Source organism: Apium graveolens, chromosome 6 (assembly GCF_009905375.1).
Source record: "Apium graveolens cultivar Ventura chromosome 6, ASM990537v1, whole genome shotgun sequence".
Taxonomy (NCBI): Eukaryota; Viridiplantae; Streptophyta; class Magnoliopsida; order Apiales; family Apiaceae; genus Apium; species Apium graveolens.
In genome coordinates this window covers 175,786,861-175,800,608 of record NC_133652.1, presented here as the reverse complement: position 1 = coordinate 175,800,608, position 13,748 = coordinate 175,786,861, and the positions used below count along the sequence as shown (strand labels likewise).

At 35.9% G+C, this 13,748-nt stretch overlaps 1 long non-coding RNA gene across 1 annotated transcript; it reads left to right on the top strand.

Annotated features, from left to right (window-relative positions):
* Positions 1–6,025: 6,025 nt before the first annotated feature.
* On the top strand, positions 6,026–9,515 carry LOC141666813 (uncharacterized). Its single transcript, XR_012552364.1, has 2 exons — positions 6,026–6,368; positions 8,705–9,515. It is a non-coding gene; the product is annotated as an uncharacterized LOC141666813 (long non-coding RNA).
* Positions 9,516–13,748: the final 4,233 nt, after the last annotated feature.

Sequence of the window (13,748 nt, the reverse complement as noted above, 5' to 3'; positions counted from 1 at the left end):
AAAGACAACGAACCCAAGTTAGCAGCAGTACCACTGATTCTTCAAGGGCTAAGGGTGTGAGGCCTGGTTTTGCAACTCCCGAGGCCGAGGCAGAGTATACGAGGCTACTTTCGAAGCCTATATCCAAGGAGCTTGGTTTTCTTCCATCAGGAAAAGATGATAAGTTGTTGGAGATGATTTTGGAGATGGGCTGAGTTGCTTTTTGTGAGACACCCGCTGTTGTGCCCATGAGTGTGGTGCGTGAATTCTACTCGAATGCTAAGGCGGAGAAGAACGATTTTACGCTGGTTAGGGGGATGATGGTGGAGTATAGTATTGAGGCTATTCGTAGGGCGGTTGAGCAGCCCGAGAGAAGGCCAGAACAGGAGAATTGGAATAAGAAGACGCCAGAGGAGTTTAACTTGGATTTGATTGTTGCTACCCTGTGTGTGCCTGAGACTCATTGGAAGTTCAAGAAGGGAACAAACGAGTATGCCACTTTCCCTGCATCGTGCATGAATAGGTTTGTACATGCATGTAATTCTTTTATTTATGCTAACATCATGCCATCTTCTCACGTGTATGATGTTACTGTTGAGTCGTGCATGTTTGTTGTGGGGGATTCTTCAGGGAGACTATATGGATCTTGGGATGGTGATTCATCAGGGTATTATGAGGTTCTTGCGAGGGGGTACTACGGGTTCGGTACCCTCTGCATCTATGGTGACGAAGCTGTGTGTGGCAGTTGGAGTTCATTGGCCCGCACATGAGCAACTGTAGCTCCCGAATGCTCCGATTGATAGTTCGACGGTGTTAAGTATGTATGAGTGATATGGTGGTAAGCCCGATTCTAAGGAGATTGGATATTCTTATGACCATCTGCCAGGTGGAAGGCCAGCTCCTCAGGCATTTGCTGGTGGCACGATGAAGGCGAGTAGAGTAGCTTAGAGAGCTGAGTTGGGTGAGGAGGTCGGTCCTTCGGGATCGCAGCAGCAGCAGAAGGAAGCACAGGGCAATGCTGGGATGAGTTCAGCGCATTATAGGCGCTTATTTAGGAGGATGGATGCGATGCATAACATCCATAGTCGCTTTTCACAGGACCTTACCCAGGAGTTGGGGACTGCATTTAGAGCCACATGAGTTGACATCCAGTGGCCAATATTCGGTGAGGATTCTGTATATCCTCCTCCAGACACTCTTGACACCCCACCCCTTGAGGGTGATGACCCTGATTCTGAGTAGGTATGTCTGAATCCTTGCTATTACCTTTCATTGAGGACAATGAATATTTTAAGTTTGAGGGTAGTAGTTATGGATTATGTGTTTTGTGTGAGTCGCATATAGTTTGCATATTCATGCTAGTTTAGTTCATATAGTTACATATTTGCCATGTGGTAGTTTTTTTATTTTTGTAGTTTGTTTTATTTATTATGATAGTTTGTTCATATAGTTTCATGCATTTGCATTATAAAATGATCCCTTCGATGATTTTTTCGATTGATTTGTGATATTGATGCTAGTGTAGTGATGTCGTGCTTAGTGATGTTAAGTCTTAACGAGTTGATTTGCATGCTAGAGATAATTGTATTTCACTAAGTCTTATAGGTTGCTTGAGTGCTAGATTATGGTTATGGTTTGTTTATTTGTCGAAGTTTAATCGCTTGTTTATATTTAAAATTTAGGATATTCTCTTAATGATAAATTAACATGGATATTTAAAAATTGGAGGAGATTAGATTTCATTGCTAGTTGTTGTGGCTAGGTGTCAAATGGCTAGTAGCCGGCTCATTTTATATGAGTAGTCTAGGGTTTACGAGATGGAGCGAAACGCACTCGTTCAGAAATTATGTGAAAAGAAAAAAAAAGAAAAAAAGAAGAAACAAATTGTGTTTATGCATAATTGATCATGAGTGGACTTTTTAATACTCGAGTTATTAAGTTCTTAGGGGACTTTGTGCCTAGTGACCTAAGGCTTTTTATAGTATGTGATCCGCTAACCTAACGCTCGCTACATGGGTATTATTATATAAGTCTTTTGTGGACCTCACTCATTGCACGGTCAAATAAGCATATTTGTGTTGTTTATGTGTTTAGAATAAAAGCATGAATCCATGTATAACTCTGATATAAGAATTGAAGTGTTATAAGTTATTTTCAGTGTAGCTTATATTCTATTTATAACCTTGTGATTTCCTTGGTGAGTAGTGAGTCATGATTATTGATCTAGTTGCGATAGTATATCTGTAAGCATTTGCACAGAAGCATGTTGCTGGCTTGTAAGTTGATTTGTGGGATTTGATTGATCTTTGTGCGAATAATGGCATTTGTTGAGATGTTTCTTGTCGGTTGGTTAAGTTATTCTATGAGGATCGTTGCATTCATATAGTTTACATTCATGCATTTTTATGTCTTGTTCTTTGAGTCTGTTTATGCTTGAGGACAAACATCGGTTCAAGTTTGGGTGTGTTAAGTGGCATTTATGTCCATTTATTATGTCCTATAAAGGCTTGAATTGGTATTTTGTACTCAAGTTATTTGTCCTTTTGATGTGTTTTTTAGTGTTTTTACATTTCAGGCTTATATCAGAAACTCAGGAGAATTGGCATTGTTTTTATGCTAATTTGGTGTTAGAAATGTGTCAAGAAGATTGCTCGTGAAAAGACCAACTCAAAACAGCAAGAAAAAGCAGAAGTTAGGATTTTCTCTAGAGAGTCAGCGCGCCCGCGCCAGGATTGCAGAAGTGTAGCGCGCCCGCGCGCGGTCGCGCCGTGTCGAATTCCAGGGATCTTGTTTCTACTCTGATTTTGATCTGAAAGACTTCAAATCTGCATGGGCTTCTATATATACATAACTTATGATCTTTTTTCATAAGAAGACGTACCAGAGCTTAAGGAGAAGGCGTAAGAAGACCATAAAGCATAATCCAATTAAGGCGAAGATGATCTAGTTTATTCTTGTGATTCTTTGTTTTAAGTTATAACTTTGGATGCTAGTTTTCTTACTTATGAACATATACTCTTGTTTCGTACTTGGTTTAATTATTTATTCAGTATAAAGACTATATTTAATATACCATGCTTTTATCGGAACCCACGTTGATGATGAGTCCGATTATGGGCTAATCGTTATCGCGGGTTTCTAGCGGATGTACTTATGGAATTCTTTAGTTAATTTGTTTCGATGCCTTAGTGTGCGGTGATTGTATGATATCCTATTATTGGTTGTGCTTATTCGTCTTATGAGCGTCGCGAACTTATAAGATAGCGTGTTAATCTCTAATGAAGCGAAAATGAATTTAGGGGTTTAGAACTTGCCATACTAGCATAGGTTCATGTATTTGTTATGCATGATTCATAGGTAATTTTAACCATTTTACTTGCCCTATGTAATCACGATAGATAACTTGTGCATAAATCCGTTATGTTATCAAATTCTATAGACATATAGGGTCTCAATATAATTGGTATCTATTCAGCTTCTATCTCTTTTGTGGATGTCTAGTAGTATGGTATTCGTGCAACGAAAGTTGGCGTTTATCAGTTTCGTGTTACCAGATTAGTGTCATCACCATTGCATGCTAAGGTTAAGAAAACAAGGCTATTGAATGAAGTATTTAATGAAGTTAGAATCCCATGTTTGTGTTATATAGTAATCAATCCTTTTTAAATCTCTTAGTTAATGTTCATTAGTATAATATATTAGTTAATCGTAGTAATAAACAACCTCAACTTGTTAATCGTCTTAACATTGAATAATAACCATACCATTGTTGTATAAGTACATTGATTGAAATTAACTTAACCAGTCTCTGTGGGAACGAACTAGAAATAATTCTATATTACTTGCGATCGCCTATACTTGCGTGTATATGTATGATTACTTTAAAGCTTTTCATGCAACTGCTAGGATTTAACTGACACCAAAGCAAGCATGAGTAATGAGTACACACAAGCAAAGACCGTGGTACCTCCTAAAATAGGGAAGGTTACACCTGTCTCTAAGTTTGATGACAACTCTGTCAAGAATAACATTGAGAATAAAACAGTCAAGGTGAAAGCTAAGCTTGTTAAAGTTACTTCAAATATTTATCCTGTTACAACTCCTAAACCCTCAGGACCAAACATGTTCGGGTACCAAAGTCTTCTTAATCATTATGTGTTTGAAGGGTAAGGTAAGAAAGGAAAAGATCATTTAGATTCTGGAAAATGGGTGTTCAAGACACATGATAGGAAAAAATTTCCTGCTCACATGTGTGGTTGAGAAAGATGGCCATATGGTTACCTTTCGATGTGACAATAAAGGATTTACTATGGTATATGATAATTTGAAAATCGGGAATGTCATTGAAAATATCTCTCTTATAGAATGATTAAAGCATAATCTTCTGAGTATCAATTATTTTTGTGTTAAAGGATACAATGTTGACTTCAGAAAAAAAAGTGTTTGATCTCAAACAGGATAGATCCGAAGCTTGCTTTACAGGGAGTAAGGAAAGGTAATTTATTCGTAGATGACTATGATAAAAGCATATTTCTTCATTAATAGTGACAACACATTCACTAGACGAAATAAATCCATGTGAATTAACTGAAAAGGTTCAGTTATGCTTGTCATTTCCTGACTTCTGTGTGATGCCTTCTTTGACTTCCCTTTTTCACATACTTCAAATAGTCCTTCTTGACAGAATTCTATCTATGGTAAACCTCTCACTAAATCCCTCTTTACCAGTGAGTTCATTATCTTAAAATTCAAGTGTGGGAGCTTCTTATGTGATAACCAACTTTGTTCAGATGAAGCTTTGCTATATAAACACCTCATCACCCCATCACAGGTAGAACTCAAGTCAGCTACGAACAGGTTACCTTTTCTTACTCCCTGCAAATCAAGCTTCTCATATTTTCTGTGAGAGATCAAACAACTTTCGTGTCTGAAATCAATATTGTATCATTTGTCACAAAATTGACTGCAGCTCAGAAGATTATGTTTTAATCCTTCCACAAGAGAGATGTTCTCAATGATGACATTCCCAATTTCCAAATTGTCATATCTCGAAGAAAATCCTTTGTTGTCATCTCCAAATGTAAGTATAGGGTCAGCTTTCTCGACCACAGATGTGAGCAGGGACTTTTCACCTGCCATGTGTCTGAGCACCCTGTTGGATTTTTAACGCAGCGGGGGCATGGTAAAACACTTTTACACATATAAAATCCAAATAAAAGCATATAAATCGTGAATAAAAATTCGAGGGATCGAATCTAACCTTTTAAAATAATTCGGAGACAACGATCAGAGATCCTTAGCAGTTGCTCCTCAAGTGTGAAGCACTCCACCGGTATCCACCAAGAAAACGATGTTAAGGAGGAGGAAGAAGGTGGAGAGAATTGAGTTTTCCAAACTTTTTGGGTTTTCGGGCTCGATGGGGTTTGAATAAAATAAGGTCTATAATAGTGTATTTATAGACAAAATTTTCAGCTGAAATTTTCCCATAAATAATATTATTATTATCCCATTTATTATTCTCATTAATAATTAAAACACCTTTTAATTATTAATCCTTTTTCTAAACACTTTAGCAATAATTCTCTCTCTTGATTTAATTTCCAAAAATTAAATCCTTAATTAATAATATTAAGAACTTTTCTTAATTAATTTATAATCAATTAAATCTCATTTAATCAATTATTAAATTTGCCAATTAATTATTTATTTCACAAATAACACTACTACAAAATTAAGCTTAGAAAACACTGCTTGTATAACACTTTTAAAAAGGTGTTATGCAAGTAAGGTATTTAGATAGCATTTTAGGTAAAAGTGCTATACAAGTTAGTATTTGAAAATTTTAGAAAAAATGAAAAATAAAAGAAAAGTACTTGGATAGCATTTTTATTGTAAACGCTATTTAAGTGTTTACATACATAGCATTTAGTTAAGCGTTATAGTAGTTAATGTATTTTAAGTAATATTTTATTTATTTATATCTATTTGTTGAGTCTTAGATAGCGGTTCTAAAAACGTTTTAGAAGTTTATGTATTGCAAGTGATTTTATTTACTTTTTCATTTATTTTTGTCTTTAAAACTACTATATCGGGATTTGAATTATACTTGACATTGGTAAAAAAAAACCTAAGACCGACACCGGGCAGTGTACAATCAACCATTATCTTCGTTGGTTAACCAACGTCAGATCATCTTCTCTTCTGCTCTATATATACATATATATATTGATCATCTCTGCTGACCGTCGTCTTCAATGAAGCTTACCTAACCTTGCAATCGAACATATGATTTTATATGAAGAAAAAATTCAATCGAGTTCCAAATGCTACAAATGAAGCCCAACTAAGTCTATATTCAATCGAGCATATCTCTACCATTCATCTCCTAGGTATATTTTCTCACTTGAGTTTCATCTCATCCCTCTTTTAAGGTAAGCTCGTTAATTTTAGGGTTTTGAATCTTTAGTTTGATTTGAGGTATTACTTCTGTTTGTTTAATTTCTTATTTGCCCAATTGACTTATGTTAGTGTCAATTTATTGATATTATGATTCATGGTCTACATTTTGCTCTTTAAACTTTTGACATGTAACTGTATGTGAAAGCTTAGGATATTTCACTTGTAAGATTGCAATGATAAATATGCAACTGTGCAAAACATATGTATTAGTGCAACTATTGTAATCGATGGATGCCTAATTATCTTATTCTTAATATTTAAACTGATAAATTAAGCAATTACTTTGTCATGCTCTGGCTTTTTTTTAATTGTAGAACATTTATTTGCAATTTTTCATCATCTTTTGTTTGGTTATCGGTAGAGCTAAAAACATTCTTTATGCTCTATTTTGAATTTTGAAACAACTTTAACTTGCTTAAAAGACACTCAGAATGTCCACAAGTAATACTTAAGTTTATTTACATAGGTATTAATATTTTTATATGATAATTTATATAAATATTAATCACTATTTATCTATATGCCACTATTTATGAAACAGAACATATGCTCTGGCTAATATGTGCACTTTGAGTTCCTTTCTTTGCACATTACTATACTTTTATTGAGATATACCTGATAACCGAATAAGCAAATTGATGCCTTATATCCTTGGTTACGTATTGAAATAAATGCTCGATATCTTTATTTTTTGGGTTAATCTAGTAAAAATATTTGTGTATTTACTATAAGGATCAAGGTTACGCTTTCTTTGTTTTCAGCATTTTTTAAATTGTAGGGGTGATGGATCTCCCCGTTTCTTAGATTTTTTATTTTGTGGCTTTGGGTTTAGTTATTGGGCTGGGAGTTCTGGGTCTAGTTTTAGGATTTTTTTTCGTAGTTTGGGTTTTGGTTTGGAGTTGCTTAAGCTCTGTGTTGGCTCTTTTTTGCTGGTTTTTTGCTGGTTTCGTCTTTTTGCTGGGGTTCTTGTGCTGGAAGTCGTGGTTGATGCTTGTGGTCTGAGGTGCAGGAAGGTTCGAAGTCTGATCTGTGCCTGGATAGTCTGGTTTGCTGTGCTCGGTTTTGGGGTTCGTGAGCAGGGTCTGTGGGGTCTTGGTCTGTGTTTTTCTGGATGCATGGGGGCTGTTGCTAGCTGGATTGTATAGCTGAAATTCTTTGAGGATGGAGGTTCGAGCTGGTCTGGGGTTGGGTTTTTTACTGTGGTGTTGCTTCGAGTGGGGTGCTGTTTTAAGGGGGATTGGTGCTATGCTTTGGTAAAGGCAGGGGGAGCTCTTTTTTGGTATGATCTGGTTTCTGGGTTCTTAGAATTCAATAGGGGAGAGGGGGGGGGGGGTGATGCGGGGTTGCTTTTCCTTCCTGTTGATTTTCTTTTTTGCGAGTTCTGGTTTTTGGTTGAGCTGTGCGTTAGATGTGAGATTGTTTTGGGTTCGAACTGGTTTGTTTTGCTGCCGTAGGATTTTTGAGGAAGTGAAGTTCAGGTCTTTGTTTCCTGTTCCTCTTTTTTGCTGCGAGTTTTGCTTTCCGAGATTGGATCTTTTTCTTTGTTCTTTTCTCGAGTGCAGCAAGTTATGGGGAATTCATGGTCTGGGCCTGTTGGGCTTTGTGCACTTGGAAGGGTATTTTTTGGACTTGTTTTTGGTTTCTTCTAGCATCCCTTGTTTGGGCTTGTTAGTAGGCTTTGTTGGCTTAGGTTTTTTCCTTTTTTATTTTATTTTTGATCCTTTTCTTATTTTCTCTTGTAGATTTGTTCCATAAAAATTTGAAAAGGTCCCCACTTTACATTCTTTCTCCTTTTAGTTAATATACGAGGCTCGACCTCATTTACCCAAAAAAAAGGAGTACCTCCACAATACTTTAATGTTATATTTGACTTGAGTGGTTCCTCATTAAACGAGATTGCAAAAGCGGATCACCTTGCTATAATTGACTTGAGTGGTTCCTTGCAAAAGCGGATCACCTTGCTTTTAGACTATACTTATTTTTATTATTTTGTGTTGTTTCTGCTAATTATTTGGAATGTGAAACCATTATGTGCCAGATGGTTAGTAAAAGCTATATTGATTACCTAAGATGTCTTAATTCCTAAATACAAATTAAATTACACATGCCTTAATATGCTATATTCCAAAAATGCAATGCTTTAAATAAACCCTATATAAATTTGTAATTTGTGATATTCAACTATTCATGTACCGCGTTATATTCTCTGATATTGGGTTTTGTAGAAATGTAGTTGTATTTAGACTTGTAATTACTTTTGTTTTAGTCTCCGAGAGAGCTCAGGTGGAACAACTGCTGAACTGCATTGTTGATGGGCCACCAAGTATGGTGAGAGCAAATGTAGCTTGAAGTAAGAAACTGTGTTCTGAATTTATAGGCCATTTAATCTATTCTGTTTCTATGAATTATTTTACAATTAATTCAAATTATTATGTAGCTTGCTCTTTCTTTTCTCAATTTTTTGAGTAATTTAGTCTATATCATTATTTTACCCAGTAGTAATTTGCCTAAAAAAATTGTTTAGCTGCATGTTGTGGTTTGTCTCAGGTTTGCGGAAGAGTGTCCCGATGTTCAGATAAGTTAAATTCTTTGGTTATATTATCAGAAATGTTTTTAGAGTTCTATTACGTTCTTTCTCGCTAGATCTATTTGGAATCATACTTCTTGTCTTGGAAGATCACTCTGTACTTGAGCACATTTAGTTTACATTATTTTGTTGTGTTAAGTGATTAGAATCCCTTCATACTCATTTTTCTTGTATTCTTGATAAATTTGATGTCATTATTCTAGCTCATATTAAGTTGCAGGTGCAGAGGATGTCAATGGAGCAACTGTGGCTCAAGTTGCTAATGGCGAGGACAACTGGAGCAACATGAAAGCAAGCAGGTTCACTTCCAGGAATATATTAGGCCAACCGGTTCCTCAAGGGCACATTGTTGGAGTACTTTTCTATATTTTTTTGTAATTTGTAGTTCATATACATTAGATTTATTATGTATTGTATGAATAAATTAGAATGATTTGATTTGTAAGTATTGACCTTGTATAAGGTTCTTTTAATTTTAATTTATTGATATTTGAACTTGTTAGTACTCTAGATTTTCTAGCTATTTGAATTTTTATTTTAAAGTTTTATTACATTTATGATTTTTAATTTTTAGGTAATATTACAGGTTAAAAATGGGAAAAAAATAATTAAATTAGATTTTTTTTTTAAAATGGGAATCTTGTATAGCGTCCGTAAGGGATTTATAGCATTTATAGCACTGATGTTGTTTTAATATCAAAACTTAAATAACATTTATAAAAGTGCTATCTAAGTTAACTAATTTACTTGGATAACACTTACTTGCATAGCCCTTTTAAAATGCTATGTAGGCAATTTACTTGGAGAGCACATAAAAAAAAGCTATGTGAGTGAAATGAACTTACATAGCACTAGCTTACATAGCACTTCAAAATGCTATGTAAGTCCAAAAATAAACGCTATGCAAGTTCCAATCTGTAGTAGTGTAAATAATTATTAGCCATTATTAATTAATTCCTCCACCATTAAATCATTCTCTTTTTATGGTGTGACCCTGTAGGTTCAATATTAAGCCGGTAGTAGAAATAAATAATAATAAAACTATTTTATCATTATTTATATAAATTCTCTAATTTATTAAATATGATTAATTAATTAATCACATTTATTCTACATCGTGAGGGATACTTCTCAGCATATCGCGACTATCCGGATAATATGAATTCACTGCTTAGAATACCAAGAACCTATTCAGTGAATAGTTACCGTACAATAAACTCCTTCTACCCTACAATGTCCCGATTAAATACAAGGCATGGATCTCGTGTCAAACCTATCTAATTCAATCACTTTGCTTACCATTTACTATGCGTAGTTCTATGCAAATTAGAAACTCCTTTCTAATTTCATTTACTCTGACCAGAGATTCCTGAACTAGCATAAGTGGATCAGCCTTGAACATTCGCTTCCTTCACTGGAAGGGGTAGATCCTTTATTGATCATACACTATCTTCGTGTACAAATTCCTATACCCAGTAGAGCCCTAATAATTGTCCCTGGAGACTAAGAACTAAACCAAAGCATAGTTTAGTGTACACAAGATAACTATGATGACCTCAAGTCTAAGGATACTTGTACAACTATCACTATGTGAACAACTGCTGACACGTGAGTGAACTCCATCAGTTGTTCAGCTGTGCGAGTCATGTTCAGTGAACTTATTCTATAATAAGCACCTACATACTAGCTATAGTGTCACCACACAAATGTCTATGAGAACAGACATCCTTCATAATGAAGCAAGTATAGTATGTACCGATCTCTGCGGATTATTAATTACCAGTTAGTAATCCTTGGTCGCGGATTATTAATTACCAGTTAGTAATCCTACGACCAGGAACTATTTAAGTTCAGAGTTATCATCTTTTAGGTCTCACTATTATGATCTCATCATAATCCATAAAAAGCTTTACTCTAAACTATGGTATATCTTATTTAAACACTTAAATAGATAAAGCCCGTAATAAAAACAAAACAAGTCTTTTATTAATATCAATGAAATCAAAACAGATTACACAGGAAGTTATTCCTAAATCCTAATACATGATTGGACTTAGGACATATTCCTTTCAATCTCCCACTTGTACTAAAGCCAATCACTCTGGTATCTAATACCCATCTCATCTTTATGACGATCAAAGTGACTTTCAAAAAGTAGCTTTGTGAGTGGGTCTGCTATGTTGTTATGTGTGTCAACTCTATTTCAATACAATACAAGAAATGTTACCGCGCTCCCACTAACCCTTTTGTAGACACATGGTTCATCCACGTTTTTGATAAAATCAAACTCTTTGATTGTCTCATCAAAACGAATGTTCCATCTTTCGAGAAGCTTGCTTTAAACCACATATGGTTCGCAGCAGCTTACACACTAGGTTTTCATTTCTCTTGGAAAGAAAACCATCTGGCTATTTTCCAGATCTCATAGTCGTAGTAAGCAGCAATCGCAAGCAAAATCCGAACTGATTTTAACAGGGCTATAGGTAAAAAGTTTCATCAAAGTCAATCCATTGCCTTTGTTTGAATCCTTTTGCCAAAAAGCCTGGCCTTAAAGGTCTCCACCTGACATCTGCTATAATCTATCTTTTGTATACCGTATACATAGATTCCATTCTGGATTTCATGGCACTATGCCATTTCTCTGAGTCAACACTACTCATAGCCTCATTATAGGTCACAGGGTCGTCATCATCAATGATCGACAACTCATTGTCATTCTCAATGACAAGGCCATAATACCTCTCAGGTTGGCGAGACACTCTCCCTGATCTATGAATGGGCTGTTCCACAAAAGGTTGTTCAGTCAGAACAGGTGTTTCCACTTGATCTGTAGTAGTTTGTGCTTCTTGAACTTCATCAAGTTCAATTTTGCTCCCACTGTTTCCTTCAAGGATAAACTCCTTTTCCAAGAAGGTAGCATGTCTGGATACAAACACCCGATGATCGGTGTAAAAGTAATACCCTAAAGTCTCTTTAGGATATCCCACAAAACTACATTTTACGGATCGATATTCCAGCTTATTTGGGTCAACTTACTTGACTTAAGCTGGACATCCCCAAATCTTAACGTGTTTAAGACTCAGTTTCCTTTCTTTCCATATCTCATACGGAGTTTGAGGAACAGATTTGGAAAGCACCTTATTCAGTAAATATGCTGAGGTTTCCAATGCATAACCCCATAGGAATACTGGAAGATTTGCATAGCTCATCATGGACCGAACTATGTCTAACAAAGTTCGATTTCTCCTTTCAGATACCAATCTGGAGGCGTCCACTGGGAGACTATACCATTTACTTTGAGATAATCTAGAAACACTCCATTAAAGTATTCACCACCTCGATCTGATCGAAGAGTTATAATACTATGTTTGGTTGTTTCTCCACTTCATACTTATATTCTTTGAACTTTTCAAAGGCCTCAGACTTGTGTTTCATCAAACACATATCCGAATCCAGATCTATCATCTATGAAAGTAATGAAGTATGAAAATCCACCCATGGCTTGCGTAGACATTGGTCCACATACATCTGTGTATACCATTCCTAGCAAATCTGCAGCCCTCTCTCCATGTCCACTAAATGGAGACTGCAGTGCCACTATGAAGTGAGATTTTCATCATCCCTTTTCTTTTATTAGTTTGTTCAATCTGAAGTAAATTATGTCACATTTATACAGACCATTATTTAAAGTACCACGTCCATAAAGAATATTATCTCTAAGAATAGAACATTCATTATTCTCAATAATAAATGAAAATCCAGCCAAGTCTAACATGGGAATAATATTCCTCACAATCGAGGGAACAAAATAACAATTATTTAAAACAATAGTCTTGCCCGTAGGCATATGTAAATGAAATGATTCTACATCTTCAGCAGCAACTCTTGCTCCATTTCCCATCAGTAGAATCACCTCCTGTTCCTCAAGAGTCCTACTTCTCCTTGGTCCCTGCAACAAATTGCAGATTTGAGAACCACAGGCGGTATCTAATACCCAAGTAGAAATTTGATTTAATGACATATTCACTTCTATCATGAACATACCTGAATCAGAAGCGGCAGTCTCACTACCCTTCTTCTTCTTCAATTCTGCAAGGTAAACCTTGCAGTTACTCTTCCAGTGCCCCACCTTGTTACAGTGAAAGCAAACAACTTTGCTCTTGGGGTCTTCAGCTTTTGGTGGAACCGGCGTTTTCTCACCTACTTTCTTCTTCTTGGAAGAGTTCCTCTTCCTTTTCTTAGGATTGGAACCTTCATCAATTAGAAGAACAGAACTCTTCTTAGGGGGAAAATTCGATTCCGCAGTCTTCAACATGTTGTGGAGTTCAGGCAGGCTGACATCCAACTTATTCATGTGAAAGTTCACAACAAACTGTGTGAACGAACTCGGAAGCGATTGCAAGACCAGGTCTTGGCTCAGCTCCCCATCCATGACAAAACCAAGTTGTCCAAGACGTTCAATCAAATTGATCATCTTAAGTACATGGTCATTCACAGATGATCCCTCAGATATCCTACAACCAAACAGCTCCTTCGATATCTCATATCGAGCTGTCCTCCCCGCCACATCATACAACTCTTGTAGATGCATGAGGATAGTGTGAGCATCCATATGCTCATATTGCTTCTGTAGCTCAATGTTCATGGAAGCTAGCATGATGCATTGAGCAACATTTGCATCATCTATCCACTTACGATACACAACATGTTCATCATTATGTGC